The 14975-nt window shown below is 50.1% G+C and overlaps 1 pseudogene; it reads right to left on the bottom strand.

The window, feature by feature from the left end:
- The window catches only part of LOC135537388 (epithelial membrane protein 2-like), a 29709-nt pseudogene extending 16422 nt beyond the window's left edge, over positions 1-13287 (bottom strand).
- Between the last annotated feature and the right edge of the window lie 1688 nt (positions 13288-14975).

Raw genomic sequence — 14975 nt, 5'->3', positions numbered from 1 at the left:
GATGACTGAACCAATCAGCAGATGAGTAATGATGACTGAACCAATCAGCAGATGAGTAATGATGACTGAACCAATCAGCAGATGAGTAATGATGACTGAACCAATCAGCAGATGAGTAATGATGACTGAGGAGCCAATCAGCAGATGAGTAATGATGACTGAACCAATCAGCAGATGAGTAATGATGACTGAGGAGCCAATCAGCAGATGAGTAATGATGACTGAGGAGCCAATCAGCAGATGAGTAATGATGACTGAGGAGCCAATCAGCAGATGAGTAATGATGACTGAGGAGCCAATCAGCAGACGAGTAATGGGTTTCTCCAGGTTTATCTCTGTGGGGGATGGCTTTGTTATGGAAGGATTGGGGAATATTGGGGAAGATGCCAGAGCTGTTAGTTAAAGAATAGCCAATTGGAATATCTCTCTCTCTGTCTCTCTCTCTCCTACTCTAACTCAGTAGTTGGCATCAAAGCCATCAAATCATCCGAATAGACGCTGTTAGATGTAGGGCCCCGACCCAGTTCCCTCTTTTAGTGGAAAATGCTGACTTGGATTCCACTTTTAATGTAATTTCTTCTCTTTTTATATAACACAGTCTTTAGATCTCTTTCTCACACACACACACACACACACACACACACACACACACACACCCCGCTGAAACAGACTTCAGCCATGGAACAAATGATGGAAGCAAGAGGAGAGAGCTTCCAACACCACTAAGCTCCTTCCCTCTTCCACGTGTCCACCACCTCCTCCTCCTCTAGGTCTTCACCTCCTCCTCCTCCTCCTCCCTGTCTTCACCTCCTCCTCCTCCTGGTCTTCACCTCCTCCTCCTCCTCCTGGTCTTCACCTCCTCCTCCTCCTCCTGGTCTTCACCTCCTCCTCCTCCTCCTGGTCTTCACCTCCTCCTCCTCCTCCTGGTCTTCACCTCCTCCTGGTCTTCACCTCCTCCTCCTCCTGGTCTTCACCTCCTCCTCCTCCTGGTCTTCACCTCCTCCTCCTCCTGGTCTTCACCTCCTCCTCCTCCTCCTCCTGGTCTTCACCTCCTCCTCCTCCTCCTCTAGGTCTTCACCACCCCCCTCCTCCTCCTCTAGGTCTTCACCTCCTCCTCTAGGTCTTCACCTCCCCCCCTCCTCCTCCTCTAGGTCTTCACCTCCTCCTCTAGGTCTTCACCTCCTCCTCCTCCTCCTCCTCCTCCTGGTCTTCACCTCCTCCTCCTCCTCCTCTAGGTCTTCACCACCCCCTCCTCCTCCTCTAGGTCTTCACCTCCTCCTCTAGGTCTTCACCTCCCCCCCTCCTCCTCCTCTAGGTCTTCACCTCCTCCTCTAGGTCTTCACCTCCTCCTCCTCCTCCTCCTCCAGGTCTTCACCTCCTCCTCCTCCTCTAGGTCTTCACCACCCCCTCCTCCTCCTCTAGGTCTTCACCTCCTCCTCCAGGTCTTCACCTCCTCCTCTAGGTCTTCACCTCCTCCTCTAGGTCTTCACCTCCTCCTCCTCTAGGTCTTCACCTCCTCCTCCTCCTCTAGGTCTTCACCTCCTCCTCCTCCTCTAGGTCTTCACCTCCCCCTCCTCCTCCTTCTCTAGGTCTTCACCTCCTCCTCCTCCTCCTGGTCTTCACCACCCCCTCCTCCTCCTCCTCCTGGTCTTCACCTCCTCCTCCTCCTCTAGGTCTTCACCTCCTCCTCTAGGTCTTCACCTCCTCTAGGTCTTCACCTCCTCCTCCTCCTCCTGGTCTTCACCTCCTCCTCTAGGTCTTCACCTCCTCCTCTAGGTCTTCACCTCCTCCTCTAGGTCTTCACCTCCTCCTCTAGGTCTTCACCTCCTCCTCTAGGTCTTCACCTCCTCCTCTAGGTCTTCACCTCCTCCTCTAGGTCTTCACCCCTCTTCCACTCTAGGTCTTCACCTCCCCCTCCTCCTCCTCTAGGTCTTCACCACCTCCTCCTCCTCCTCTAGGTCTTCACCTCCTCCTCCTCCTCTAGGTCTTCACCTCCTCCTCCTCCTCCTCTAGGTCTTCACCTCCTCCTCCTCCTCTAGGTCCTCACCTCCTCCTCCTCCTCTAGGTCCTCACCTCCTCCTCTAGGTCTTCACCTCCTCTAGGTCTTCACCTCCTCCTCTAGGTCTTCACCTCCTCCTCTAGGTCTTCACCTCCTCCTCTAGGTCTCCACCTCCTCCTCTAGGTCTTCACCTCCTCCTCCTCCTCTAGGTCTCCACCTCCTCCTCCTCCTCTAGGTCTCCACCTCCTCCTCTAGGTCTTCACCTCCTCCTCCAGGTCTCCACCTCCTCCTCCTCCTCTAGGTCTCCACCTCCTCCTCCTCCTCTAGGTCTCCACCTCCTCCTCCTCCTCTAGGTCTCCACCTCCTCCTCTAGGTCTTCACCTCTAGGTCTCCACCTCCTCCTCTAGGTCTTCACCTCTAGGTCTCCACCTCCTCCTCTAGGTCTTCACCTCTAGGTCTCCACCTCCTCCTCTAGGTCTTCACCTCTAGGTCTTCACCTCTAGGTCTTCACCTCCTCCTCCAGGTCTTCACCTCCTCCTCCCCCGTGTTTAGCAGTAAAACAACGACCCTCGTTTAGCAGTAAAACAACGACCCTCGTTTAGCAGTAAAACAACGACCCTCGTTTAGCAGTAAAACAACGACCCTCGTTTAGCAGTAAAACAACGACCCTCGTTTAGCAGTAAAACAACGACCCTCGTTTAGCAGTAAAACAACGACCCTCGTTTAGCAGTAAAACAACGACCCTCGTTTAGCAGTAAAACAACGACCCTCGTTTAGCAGTAAAACAACGACCCTCGTTTAGCAGTAAAACAACGACCCGTGTTTAGCAGTAAAACAACGACCCGTGTTTAGCAGTAAAACAACGACCCGTGTTTAGCAGTAAAACAACGACCCGTGTTTAGCAGTAAAACAACGACCCGTGTTTAGCAGTAAAACAACGACCCGTGTTTAGCAGTAAAACAACGACCCGTGTTTAGCAGTAAAACAACGACCCGTGTTTAGCAGTAAAACAACGACCCGTGTTTAGCAGTAAAACAACGACCCGTGTTTAGCAGTAAAACAACGACCCGTGTTTAGCAGTAAAACAACGACCCGTGTTTAGCAGTAAAACACATGACCCGTGTTTAGCAGTAAAACACATGACCCTCGTTTAGCAGTAAAACACATGACCCTCGTTTAGCAGTAAAACACATGACCCGTGTTTAGCAGTAAAACAACATGACCCTCGTTTAGCAGTAAAACAATGACCCTCGTTTAGCAGTAAAACAATGACCCTCGTTTAGCAGTAAAACAACGACCCGTGTTTAGCAGTAAAACCATGACCCGTGTTTAGCAGTAAAACCATGACCCTCGTTTAGCAGTAAAACACATGACCCTCGTTTAGCAGTAAAACCATGACCCGTGTTTAGCAGTAAAAGTTGTTTTCCTTCATGGGTTATTTGATTTAATTGTCCTTCATTTTGTTTGAGACATAAATGCTGAACGTGAATCCGGTGTGTTTAGAGACAGCCTTTAGAAAGCCATACCCAGGCTAGCATCTGTTATTCAGCTGAGACACAGATCCTGCAGGACACACACACACACACACACACACACACACACACACACACAGTCCTGTCCTGCTGGGTTCAAAGGCTTCCCTCTGACTCTGGAAACCCAAAATGACTATCGGGGGGGGGGGGGGGGTGTGTGATGTGTGTGTGTGTGTGTGTGTGTGTGTGTACACATTCCTGGGGGGGGCAAGTGGCAGGCCTGAGAAATGACTACCACGTATATCAACCAATTGGCGAGGGCACTAGAACTGCAGCACCCTACTAGAATCTGGGACATTACTAAATAGAATCTGAAGTCAAATGTCTGTTTGTTGATGATCTGGTGCTTCTGTCCCCAACCAAGGAGGACCTACAGCAGCACCTATATATTCTGCACAGATTCTGTCGGCCCTGACAGTACATCTCAGTAAGACCAAAATAATGGTGTTCCAAGAAAGGTCCAGTCACCAGGACCACAAATACAAATTCCATCTAGACACTGTTGCCCGAGAGCACACAAAACACTATACCTACCTGTGGCGCTGATGTTTAGGCCGAACTATACATACCTCGGTCTAAACATCAGCGCCACAGGTAACTTCCACTAAGCTGTGAACGATCTGAGAGACAATGCAAGAAGGGCATTCTATGCCATCAAAAGGAACATAAAATCAGGATCTGGCTTAAAATACTACAATCTAACTCGTTGCCCTTTATGGTTGTTGGGAGGTTGGGGTCCACTCACCAACCAATAATTCACAAAATGGGACAAACACTAACTTTGCAAAAACATCATCCATGTATAACACACACACACACACACACACACACACACACACACACACACACACACACACACACACACACACACACACACACACACACACACACACACACACACACACACTAACAAGAGAAGCAACCGCAGAAGGCTCAGCCAAGCTCACGCTGACGGCAGACGAGGGGGACATTCTTTCACCAAATGTGTTCTTAAAATCCCCCTCAGCCCAAGTGGGATACGCTTCCCTCTAATAGTTTAACGGTCAAGACAAAGGTTTCCACAATCAGGAGCCCAGGGTTCAGATCCCCCCCCCTCCCCAATAAGGAGACCAGGGTTCAGACCCCCCCTCCCCAATAAGGAGACCAGGGTTCAGATCCCCCCGTTCCCAATAAGGAGACCAGGGTTCAGATCCCCCCCCAATAAGGAGACCAGGGTTCAGATCCCCCCCCTCAATAAGGAGACCAGGGTTCAGATCCCCCCCCCCTCAATAAGGAGACCAGGGTTCAGATCCCCCCTCAATAAGGAGACCAGGGTTCAGATCCCCCCCCCTCAATAAGGAGACCAGGGTTCAGATCCCCCCCCTCAATAAGGAGACCAGGGTTCAGATCCCCCCTCAATAAGGAGACCAGGGTTCAGACCCCCCCCTCCCCAATCAGGAGACCAGGGTTCAGATCCCCCCCTCAATCAGGAGACCAGGGTTCAGATCCCCCCCTCAATAAGGAGACCAGGGTTCAGATCCCCCCTCAATAAGGAGACCAGGGTTCAGACCCCCCTCCCCAATCAGGAGACCAGGGTTCAGATCCCCCCGACCCCTCAATAAGGAGACCAGGGTTCAGACCCCCCCTCCCCAATCAGGAGACCAGGGTTCAGATCCCCCCCTCAATAAGGAGACCAGGGTTCAGACCCCCCCTCCCCAATCAGGAGACCAGGGTTCAGATCCCCCCCTCCCCAATAAGGAGACCAGGGTTCAGACCCCCCCCCTCAATCAGGAGACCAGGGTTCAGATCCCCCCCTCAATCAGGAGACCAGGGTTCAGATCCCCCCCAATCAGGAGACCAGGGTTCAGATCCCCCCTCAATCAGGAGACCAGGGTTCAGATCCCCCCCCAATCAGGAGACCAGGGTTCAGATCCCCCCCTCAATCAGGAGACCAGGGTTCAGATCCCCCCCCAATCAGGAGACCAGGGTTCAGATCCCCCCCTCAATCAGGAGACCAGGGTTCAGACCCCCCCCTCCCCAATCAGGAGACCAGGGTTCAGACCCCCCCCCCTCAATCAGGAGACCAGGGTTCAGATCCCCCCTCAATCAGGAGACCAGGGTTCAGATCCCCCCCCTCAATCAGGAGACCAGGGTTCAGATCCCCCCCTCAATCAGGAGACCAGGGTTCAGATCCCCCCCCCCAATCAGGAGACCAGGGTTCTGATCCCCCTCAATAAGGAGACCAGGGTTCAGATCCCCCCCTCAATCAGGAGACCAGGGTTCAGATCCCCCCCTCAATCAGGAGACCAGGGTTCAGATCCCCCCCCTCAATCAGGAGACCAGGGTTCAGATCCCCCCCCCCCCTCAATAAGGAGACCAGGGTTCTGATCCCCCCCCTCAATAAGGAGACCAGGGTTCAGATCCACCCCCCTCCCCAATCAGGAGACCAGGGTTCAGATCCCCCCTCAATAAGGAGACCAGGGTTCAGATCCCCCCTCAATCAGGAGACCAGGTTCAGATCCCCCCCTCAATAAGGAGACCAGGGTTCAGACCCCCCTCCCCAATAAGGAGACCAGGTTCAGACCCCCCCTCAATAAGGAGACCAGGGTTCAGATCCCCCCCCCGTTCCCAATCAGGAGACCAGGGTTCAGATCCCCCCTCCCCAATAAGGAGACCAGGGTTCAGATCCCCCCCCTCAATCAGGAGACCAGGGTTCAGACCCCCCCGTTCCCAATCAGGAGACCAGGGTTCAGATCCCCCCTCCCCAATAAGGAGACCAGGGTTCAGATCCCCCCCTCAATCAGGAGACCAGGGTTCAGACCCCCCCCCATCAATAAGGAGACCAGGGTTCAGATCCCCCCCTCAATCAGGAGACCAGGGTTCAGATCCCCCCTCAATCAGGAGACCAGGGTTCAGATCCCCCCCTCAATCAGGAGACCAGGGTTCAGATCCCCCCTCAATCAGGAGACCAGGGTTCAGATCCCCCCTCAATAAGGAGACCAGGGTTCAGATCCCCCCCCAATAAGGAGACCAGGGTTCAGATCCCCCCCCTCAATCAGGAGACCAGGTTCAGATCCCCCCCTCAATAAGGAGACCAGGGTTCAGATCCCCCCCTCAATAAGGAGACCAGGGTTCAGATCCCCCCCCTCAATCAGGAGACCAGGGTTCAGATCCCCCCCTCAATAAGGAGACCAGGGTTCAGATCCCCCCCTCAATAAGGGACCAGGGTTCAGATCCCCCCTCAATAAGGAGACCAGGGTTCAGATCCCCCCCAATCAGGAGACCAGGGTTCAGATCCCCCCCCTCAATAAGGAGACCAGGGTTCAGACCCCCCCTCAATCAGGAGACCAGGGTTCAGACCCCCCCTCCCCAATAAGGAGACCAGGGTTCAGATCCCCCCTCAATCAGGAGACCAGGGTTCAGATCCCCCCTCAATAAGGAGACCAGGGTTCAGATCCCCCCTCAATAAGGAGACCAGGGTTCAGATCCCCCCCCCTCAATAAGGAGACCAGGGTTCAGATCCCCCCCTCAATAAGGAGACCAGGGTTCAGATCCCCCCTCAATAAGGAGACCAGGGTTCAGATCCCCCCCTCAATCAGGAGACCAGGGTTCAGATCCCCCCTCAATCAGGAGACCAGGGTTCAGATCCCCCCCTCAATCAGGAGACCAGGGTTCAGATCCCCCCTCCCCAATAAGGAGACCAGGGTTCAGATCCCCCCCCCTCCCCAATAAGGAGACCAGGGTTCAGATCCCCCCCTCAATCAGGAGACCAGGGTTCAGATCCCCCCCTCAATCAGGAGACCAGGGTTCAGATCCCCCCCTCAATCAGGAGACCAGGGTTCAGATCCCCCCCCCCTCAATCAGGAGACCAGGGTTCAGATCCCCCCCTCAATCAGGAGACCAGGGTTCAGATCCCCCCCTCCCCAATAAGGAGACCAGGGTTCAGATCCCCCCCTCAATCAGGAGACCAGGGTTCAGATCCCCCCCTCCCCAATAAGGAGACCAGGGTTCAGATCCCCCCTCAATCAGGAGACCAGGGTTCAGACCCCCCCCTCAATCAGGAGACCAGGGTTCAGACCCCCCCTCAATCAGGAGACCAGGGTTCAGACCCCCCCTCAATCAGGAGACCAGGGTTCAGATCCCCCCTCAATAAGGAGACCAGGGTTCAGACCCCCCCTCAATCAGGAGACCAGGGTTCAGATCCCCCCCTCAATAAGGAGACCAGGGTTCAGACCCCCCCTCAATAAGGAGACCAGGGTTCAGACCCCCCCCTCAATAAGGAGACCAGGGTTCAGACCCCCCCTCAATCAGGAGACCAGGGTTCAGACCCCCCCCCTCAATAAGGAGACCAGGGTTCAGATCCCCCCCTCAATAAGGAGACCAGGGTTCAGATCCCCCCTCAATCAGGAGCCCAGGGTTCAGATCCCCCCCTCAATAAGGAGACCAGGGTTCAGATCCCCCCCTCAATCAGGAGACCAGGGTTCAGACCCCCCCCAATCAGGAGACCAGGGTTCAGATTCCCCCTCAATAAGGAGACCAGGGTTCAGATCCCCCCTCAATCAGGAGACCAGGGTTCAGATCCCCCCCCCCTCAATCAGGAGACCAGGGTTCAGATCCCCCCCCTCAATAAGGAGACCAGGGTTCAGATCCCCCCCCAATCAGGAGACCAGGTTCAGATCCCCCCTCAATAAGGAGACCAGGGTTCAGATCCCCCCCAATCAGGAGACCAGGGTTCAGATCCCCCCCCAATCAGGAGACCAGGGTTCAGATCCCCCCCCCAATAAGGAGACCAGGGTTCAGATCCCCCCCAATCAGGAGACCAGGGTTCAGATCCCCCCCTCAATAAGGAGACCAGGGTTCAGATCCCCCCCCAATCAGGAGACCAGTGTTCAGATCCCCCCCTCAATCAGGAGACCAGGGTTCAGATCCCCCCCCTCCCCAATCAGGAGACCAGGGTTCAGATCCCCCCCAATCAGGAGACCAGGGTTCAGATCCCCCCAATCAGGAGACCAGGGTTCAGATCCCCCCTCAATAAGGAGACCAGGGTTCAGATCCCCCCCCCAATCAGGAGACCAGGGTTCAGATCCCCCCCTCAATCAGGAGACCAGGGTTCAGATCCCCCCTCAATAAGGAGACCAGGGTTCAGATCCCCCCCCAATCAGGAGACCAGGGTTCAGATCCCCCCCTCAATAAGGAGACCAGGGTTCAGATCCCCCCCCAATCAGGAGACCAGTGTTCAGATCCCCCTCAATCAGGAGACCAGGGTTCAGATCCCCCCCTCCCCAATCAGGAGACCAGGGTTCAGATCCCCCCCAATCAGGAGACCAGGGTTCAGATCCCCCCTCAATAAGGAGACCAGGGTTCAGATCCCCCCCCTCAATAAGGAGACCAGGGTTCAGATCCCCCCCTCCCCAATCAGGAGACCAGGGTTCAGATCCCCCCCTCAATCAGGAGACCAGGGTTCAGATCCCCCCCTCAATCAGGAGACCAGGGTTCAGACCCCCCCTCAATAAGGAGACCAGGGTTCAGATCCCCCCTCCCCAATCAGGAGACCAGGGTTCAGATCCCCCCCTCAATCAGGAGACCAGGGTTCAGATCCCCCCCTCAATCAGGAGACCAGGTTCAGATCCCCCCCAATCAGGAGACCAGGGTTCAGATCCCCCCCCCTCAATCAGGAGACCAGGGTTCAGACCCCCCCTCAATAAGGAGACCAGGGTTCAGACCCCCCTCCCCAATCAGGAGACCAGGGTTCAGATCCCCCCCCCAATCAGGAGACCAGGGTTCAGATCCCCCCCCCAATCAGGAGACCAGGGTTCAGATCCCCCCCCCCTCAATCAGGAGACCAGGGTTCAGATCCCCCCCTCAATCAGGAGACCAGGGTTCAGACCCCCCCTCAATAAGGAGACCAGGGTTCAGACCCCCTCCCCAATCAGGAGACCAGGGTTCAGATCCCCCCCTCAATCAGGAGACCAGGGTTCAGACCCCCCCTCAATCAGGAGACCAGGGTTCAGACCCCCCCCTCAATAAGGAGACCAGGGTTCAGACCCCCTCCCCCTCAGCCCAAGTGGGATACGCTTCCCCCTAATAGTTTGCCCATGTTCCACAGCAGGGAAAAAAAGGAACCATGGAACCATGTTCCACAGCAGGGAAAAAAAGGAACCATGGAACCATGTTCCACAGCAGGGAAAAAAAGGAACCATGGAACCATGTTCCACAGCAGGGAAAAAGGAACCATGGAACCATGTTCCACAGCAGGGAAAAAAAGGAACCATGGAACCATGTTCCACAGCAGGGAAAAAAAGGAACCATGGAACCATGTTCCACAGCAGGATAAAAAAGGAACCATGTTCCACAGCAGGATAAAAAAGGAACCATGTTCCACAGCAGGATAAAAAAGGAACCATGTTCCACAGCAGGGAAAAAGGAACCATGTTCCACAGCAGGGAAAAAGGAACCATGGAACCATGTTCCACAGCAGGGGAAAAAGAAACCATGGAACCATGTTCCACAGCAGGGAAAAAAGGAACCATGGAACCATGTTCCACAGCAGGGAAAAAAAGGAACCATGTTCCACAGCAGGGAAAAAGGAACCATGGAACCATGTTCCACAGCAGGGGAAAAAGGAACCATGGAACCATGTTCCACAGCAGGGAAAAAGGAACCATGGAACCATGTTCCACAGCAGGGAAAAAGGAACCACGGAACATTGGCCATGTTCCACAGCAGGGGAAAAAGAACCATGGAACATTGTGGACAATATAAAACAGTAAAATGTCGAAGACAAGACTTAAAAATAACTTTTTTTGTTCAAAACTATCTATATATATTTTTTTACAAATCAAAACTGAAAAAGAAGAAATAATATGGAGTCAAGGAGACAATTCAACCTGTCAATCATGTCCTTATGAACTCACATGTATTCATGTGAACGTTGATTTGTATTTATGAGAATTATTTAGGATTGTAAAAAGGTCAATATAGATAAAAATAAATAAAAAAGACATACATCATTCAGTCTACAACTCTAGTACTTCACTACATCCACGATAGTGCAGCCATTTCCCTGACCCAGTGTTGCTACATGAGGTCCATTCATCAAATCACATTGTATTGGTCACAAACACATGGTTAGCAGATGTTAATGGAGTGTAGCTAAATGCATCCACCCATTCATCCAATCATTCACTCAAATTTCACAACTACAGTTTACGAAAGAGTAGAATTCTCTCTCTCTCTCCTGTCTCATCACACTCTGTCTCTCTCTCTCTTCGTGTCTCTCTCTCTCTTCGTGTCTCTCTCTCTCTCCGTGTCTCTCTCTCTCTCCGTGTCTCTCTCTCTCTCCGTGTCTCTCTCTCTCTCCGTGTCTCTCTCTCTCTCCGTGTCTCTCTCTCTCTCCGTGTCTCTCTCTCTCCGTGTCTCTCTCTCTCTCCTGTCTCATCAAACTCTCTCTCCCTCCGTCTCTCTCCTGTCTCATCAAACTCTCTCTCCCTCCGTCTCTCTCTCTCTCCCTCCGTCTCTCTCTCTCTCCCTCCGTGTCTCTCTCTCTCCCCGTCTCCCCCATCTCTCTCCCCTGTCTCTCTCCCTCTCTCTCTCTCGGGACTGACAACACCATTGATGTCATCTCCCCCAGACAAAGGGAATTTAGAATGTTTAGAACGTTTAGAATGTTTAGAACGTTTAGAACACTGCAGATATATAAAATAGAATCCCAACAAGATCTCACAGTTTGACCAATTTTAACTTCAGATTCTGACGTTTATTCACGTTTCTCCAAATGTCAAATTTCAAAGGGTTAAAGTTTATCCATTCATTCCAAATGGTTAAAGGTTAAGGTTTTGGAAAGGGTTCAAACGAAAACAACAAACAAACAAAAAAACGACTGGGATGGAACGTTCAGATCCAGACTCATACAGGTTTTCAAGGCATTTCCCCGCCAACATCCTCAGGACATAGACGTCCAATGGAATGCATGGAGCTGAAATGATTCCTGCCGCGACAGATGGGCCTGGCTGGCAGTGTGTCTTCCAGACTGTGCAGGCCAAACCGGTCTCCGTTTCATTGCTGCTAATTAATTTAAATGCGTTGTCTTTCACTTAATAAGCCTAAGCGAAACAGTAACGCAACGTAATGTTATATACAGTAAATCCCCATGGAGCGCAAACGTACATTACTTGAATGACGCTCATTCCTGAAGTTCCTTTTGTTCAAACATTCCAGTACGACTCTTTGGCCACACGGGGGCGCCATTAGGAAGCGAAAAGCACTGAGGGTTAATCTGCCAACAGAGGAATTTTGTCCGCGACCGTCTCTGAGCGTTCCTCCCACCAGGGCTATAAATCATCCGATTAAATCCAATGATGTATATACAACTCTGGATTGATTATGCTATGGTTTTGGCCATTGAGCAACTTTGCAGCCACATGTCGGCCATATTGGAACTCCCCTTGTAGGAGGAAAAATGGATAGTATTTCCATAAAAGGTTCCAAGGACAAAATTACATGTATTAAATAAATAAATAAAAATGTGTTGTAGTGGGGACAGCAACATTAGTACTCTCTAAAAAAATGCTTTAAGGAAAATGTTATATATATATATATATATATATATATATATATATATATATATAAAACATTTGTTCATATTTTATGCTTAGCTCAAACATATACATATATAAAAAAATATGCATTAATATAATAAACGTGTCAGAAACAAATGTAAACCTTATTAAACGCATTTATATAGATTCCAGAATATTATTTACGTTTGTGGAGGGAGAGCCAAGATGGAGGCTCAGTGGTTTCAATACAGCGCCACCTGTCAAATATCCAGGCTTCATACACATCATTGATTACAGTTAAACAGAGAGGGCTGCTGACTGCGTTATCAGTTTTCCTCCAGACTGTTGGGGGGAAAAAACGGCAAAAATGATCTCCAACCACAAAAAAAGGGTTATGAACAGTTTGTGCCCCATGGGAAACAGTTTGGAAACCACGGAGTTAGAGCACCCTGTTGTAGGAGAACTTTCCTGCAATGCGTTTTATAACTTGTCTTTATTTAATTTAATGTATTTAAGGTTTAAAAAAAGGGCTTCTGAAGTGTGGAATTTCTACTTTAAAAAATGTCAGATTTGATTTTCCCTTACGATTTTTTTTTAAATCAACCCCTGAAAAAAAAAAGTTAATTAATTATAATCCACATTTCCTGTTGCCGCAGGATTATATCCCTGCTGTAAGGAAACTGGCTCCTCACACACAGTAGTTGACTCGGCACACAAATACAATATAAACCCACCAAACGGACTGGATTATAGAACACGAAGGAAACTACATCCTTTCGTTGCGACAAACTCCTAGACAGACGACGCCCCTTTCATTGGCAGGAACCAAAAGTTCAACTCAGTGGAAATTAAATGACTAACTTCAGTATAAATTACACACACTCCTGCCACACCATCCAGTACACACATTATTTCAAACCGACCACGCCATAAAACAAAGGCTAATCAATAATTTTCCCACTCAAACAGGATAAGTTCAAGACAGTTTAGTTTTTTAACAAAATGAACATCATTTATGATGAAGAGTTGTAGCCTGTAATAAATGAAGAAGCGAGCTACTCACCAAATTAAATGTAGAACGGGGCAGCAGAGCTCAGACGTCGCGCTCGATAGAGAGAAGGAAGGAGATAGAGATGTAGTAGAAACGTGACCGTAGCTTGGCTGGGTCGTAGTAGTAAGAGAAGTAGCGGTGCGCGACCCTGGCTACTGTGTCGTGTACGCGCCTGACTCTGTGGTTGGGTGTGGTCTGTAAATTCTGTCCTGTGTTGTCGGGAGGAGCACGGAGAGAGAGAGAACACAGAGTGTTCACAAACACAAACACACCCCACAGAGCCCCAGGACAGCAGCACAATTAGACCCAACCAAATCATGAGTAAACAAAAAGATAATTACTTGACACATTGGAAAGAATTAACAAAAAAACCCCAGAGCAAACTAGAATGCATTTGGCCCTAAACAGAGAGTACACAGCGGCAGAATACCTGACCACTGTGACTGACCCAAAATTAAGGAAAGCCTTGTCTATGTACAGACTCAGTGAGCATAGCCTTGCTATTGAGAAAGGCCGACGTAGGCAGACATGGCTCTCAAGAGAAGACAGGCTATGTGCACACTGCCCAAAATGAGCTGGAAACTGAGCTGATTTTCCTAACCTCCTCCTGCCAACTGTATGACCATATTAGAGACACATATTTCCCTCAGATTACACAGATCCACAAAGACTTTGAAAACAAATCCAATTTTGAAAAACTCCCATATCTACTGGGTGAAATACCACAGTGTGACATCACAGCAGCAAGATTTGTGACCTGTTGCCACGAGAAAAGGGAAACCAGTGAAGAACAAACACCATTGTAAATACAACCCATATTTATGTTTATTTATTTTTCCTTGTGTACTTTAACCATTTGGTACATCGTTACAACCCTGTATATAAACATAATATGACATTTGAAATGTCTTCATCATTTTTGTAACTTCTGTGCGTGTAATGTTTACTGTTAACTTCTACTGTGTATTTTCCTTTGGTTTATTGTCTATTTCACTTGCTTTGGCAACGTAAACAGCGTCAACAACGTAAACAATCTTAACACATGTTTCCCAGGCCAATAAAGACCCTTTTGAATTGAGTTGAATTGAATTGAGTTGAATTGAATTGAGTTGAATTGAGTTGAATTGAATTGAGTTGAATTGAGTTGAATTGAGTTGAATTGAATTGAGTTGAGTTGAATTGAATTGAATTGAGTTGAATTGAATTGAATTGAATTGAGTTGAATTGAATTGAGTTGAATTGAATTGACTTGAATTGAGTTGAATTGAATTGAGTTAAATTGAATTGAGTTGAATTGAATTGAGTTGAATTGAACTGAGTAAAAGAAAAGCTCTGGGGTGGCGCAGTGGTCTAAGTGTTAGAGGCGTCACTACAGACCCTCTACAGACGGGTTGTATTACAACCGGCCGTGATCGGGAGTCCAACAGGGTGGCGTACAATTGGCCCAGCGTCGTCCGGGTTAGGGGAGGATTTGGCCCGGGTTGGAAGGCCATCATTGTAAAATAAGAATTTGTTCTTAACTGACTTGCCTAGTTTAAAACTGGTTATGGTTGGGGGCAGTATTGAGTAGCTTGGATGAATAAGGTGCCCAGAGTAAACTGCCTGCTACTCAGGCCCAGTTGCTAATGAATAAGGTGCCCAGAGTAAACTGCCTGCTACTCAGGCCCAGTTGCCCAGAGTAAACTGCTTGCTAAGGCCCAGTTGCTAATGAATAAGGTGCCCAGAGTAAACTGCTTGCTACTCAGGCCCAGTTGCTAATGAATAAGGTGCCCAGAGTAAACTGCTTGCTACTCAGGCCCAGTTGCTAATGAATAAGGTGCCCAGAGTAAACTGCTTGCTACTCAGGCCCAGTTGCT

This window comes from Oncorhynchus masou, unplaced genomic scaffold (genome assembly GCF_036934945.1).
Source record: "Oncorhynchus masou masou isolate Uvic2021 unplaced genomic scaffold, UVic_Omas_1.1 unplaced_scaffold_761, whole genome shotgun sequence".
Classification (NCBI taxonomy): domain Eukaryota; kingdom Metazoa; phylum Chordata; class Actinopteri; order Salmoniformes; family Salmonidae; genus Oncorhynchus; species Oncorhynchus masou.
This window is presented reverse-complemented; position numbering and strand designations above follow the sequence as displayed.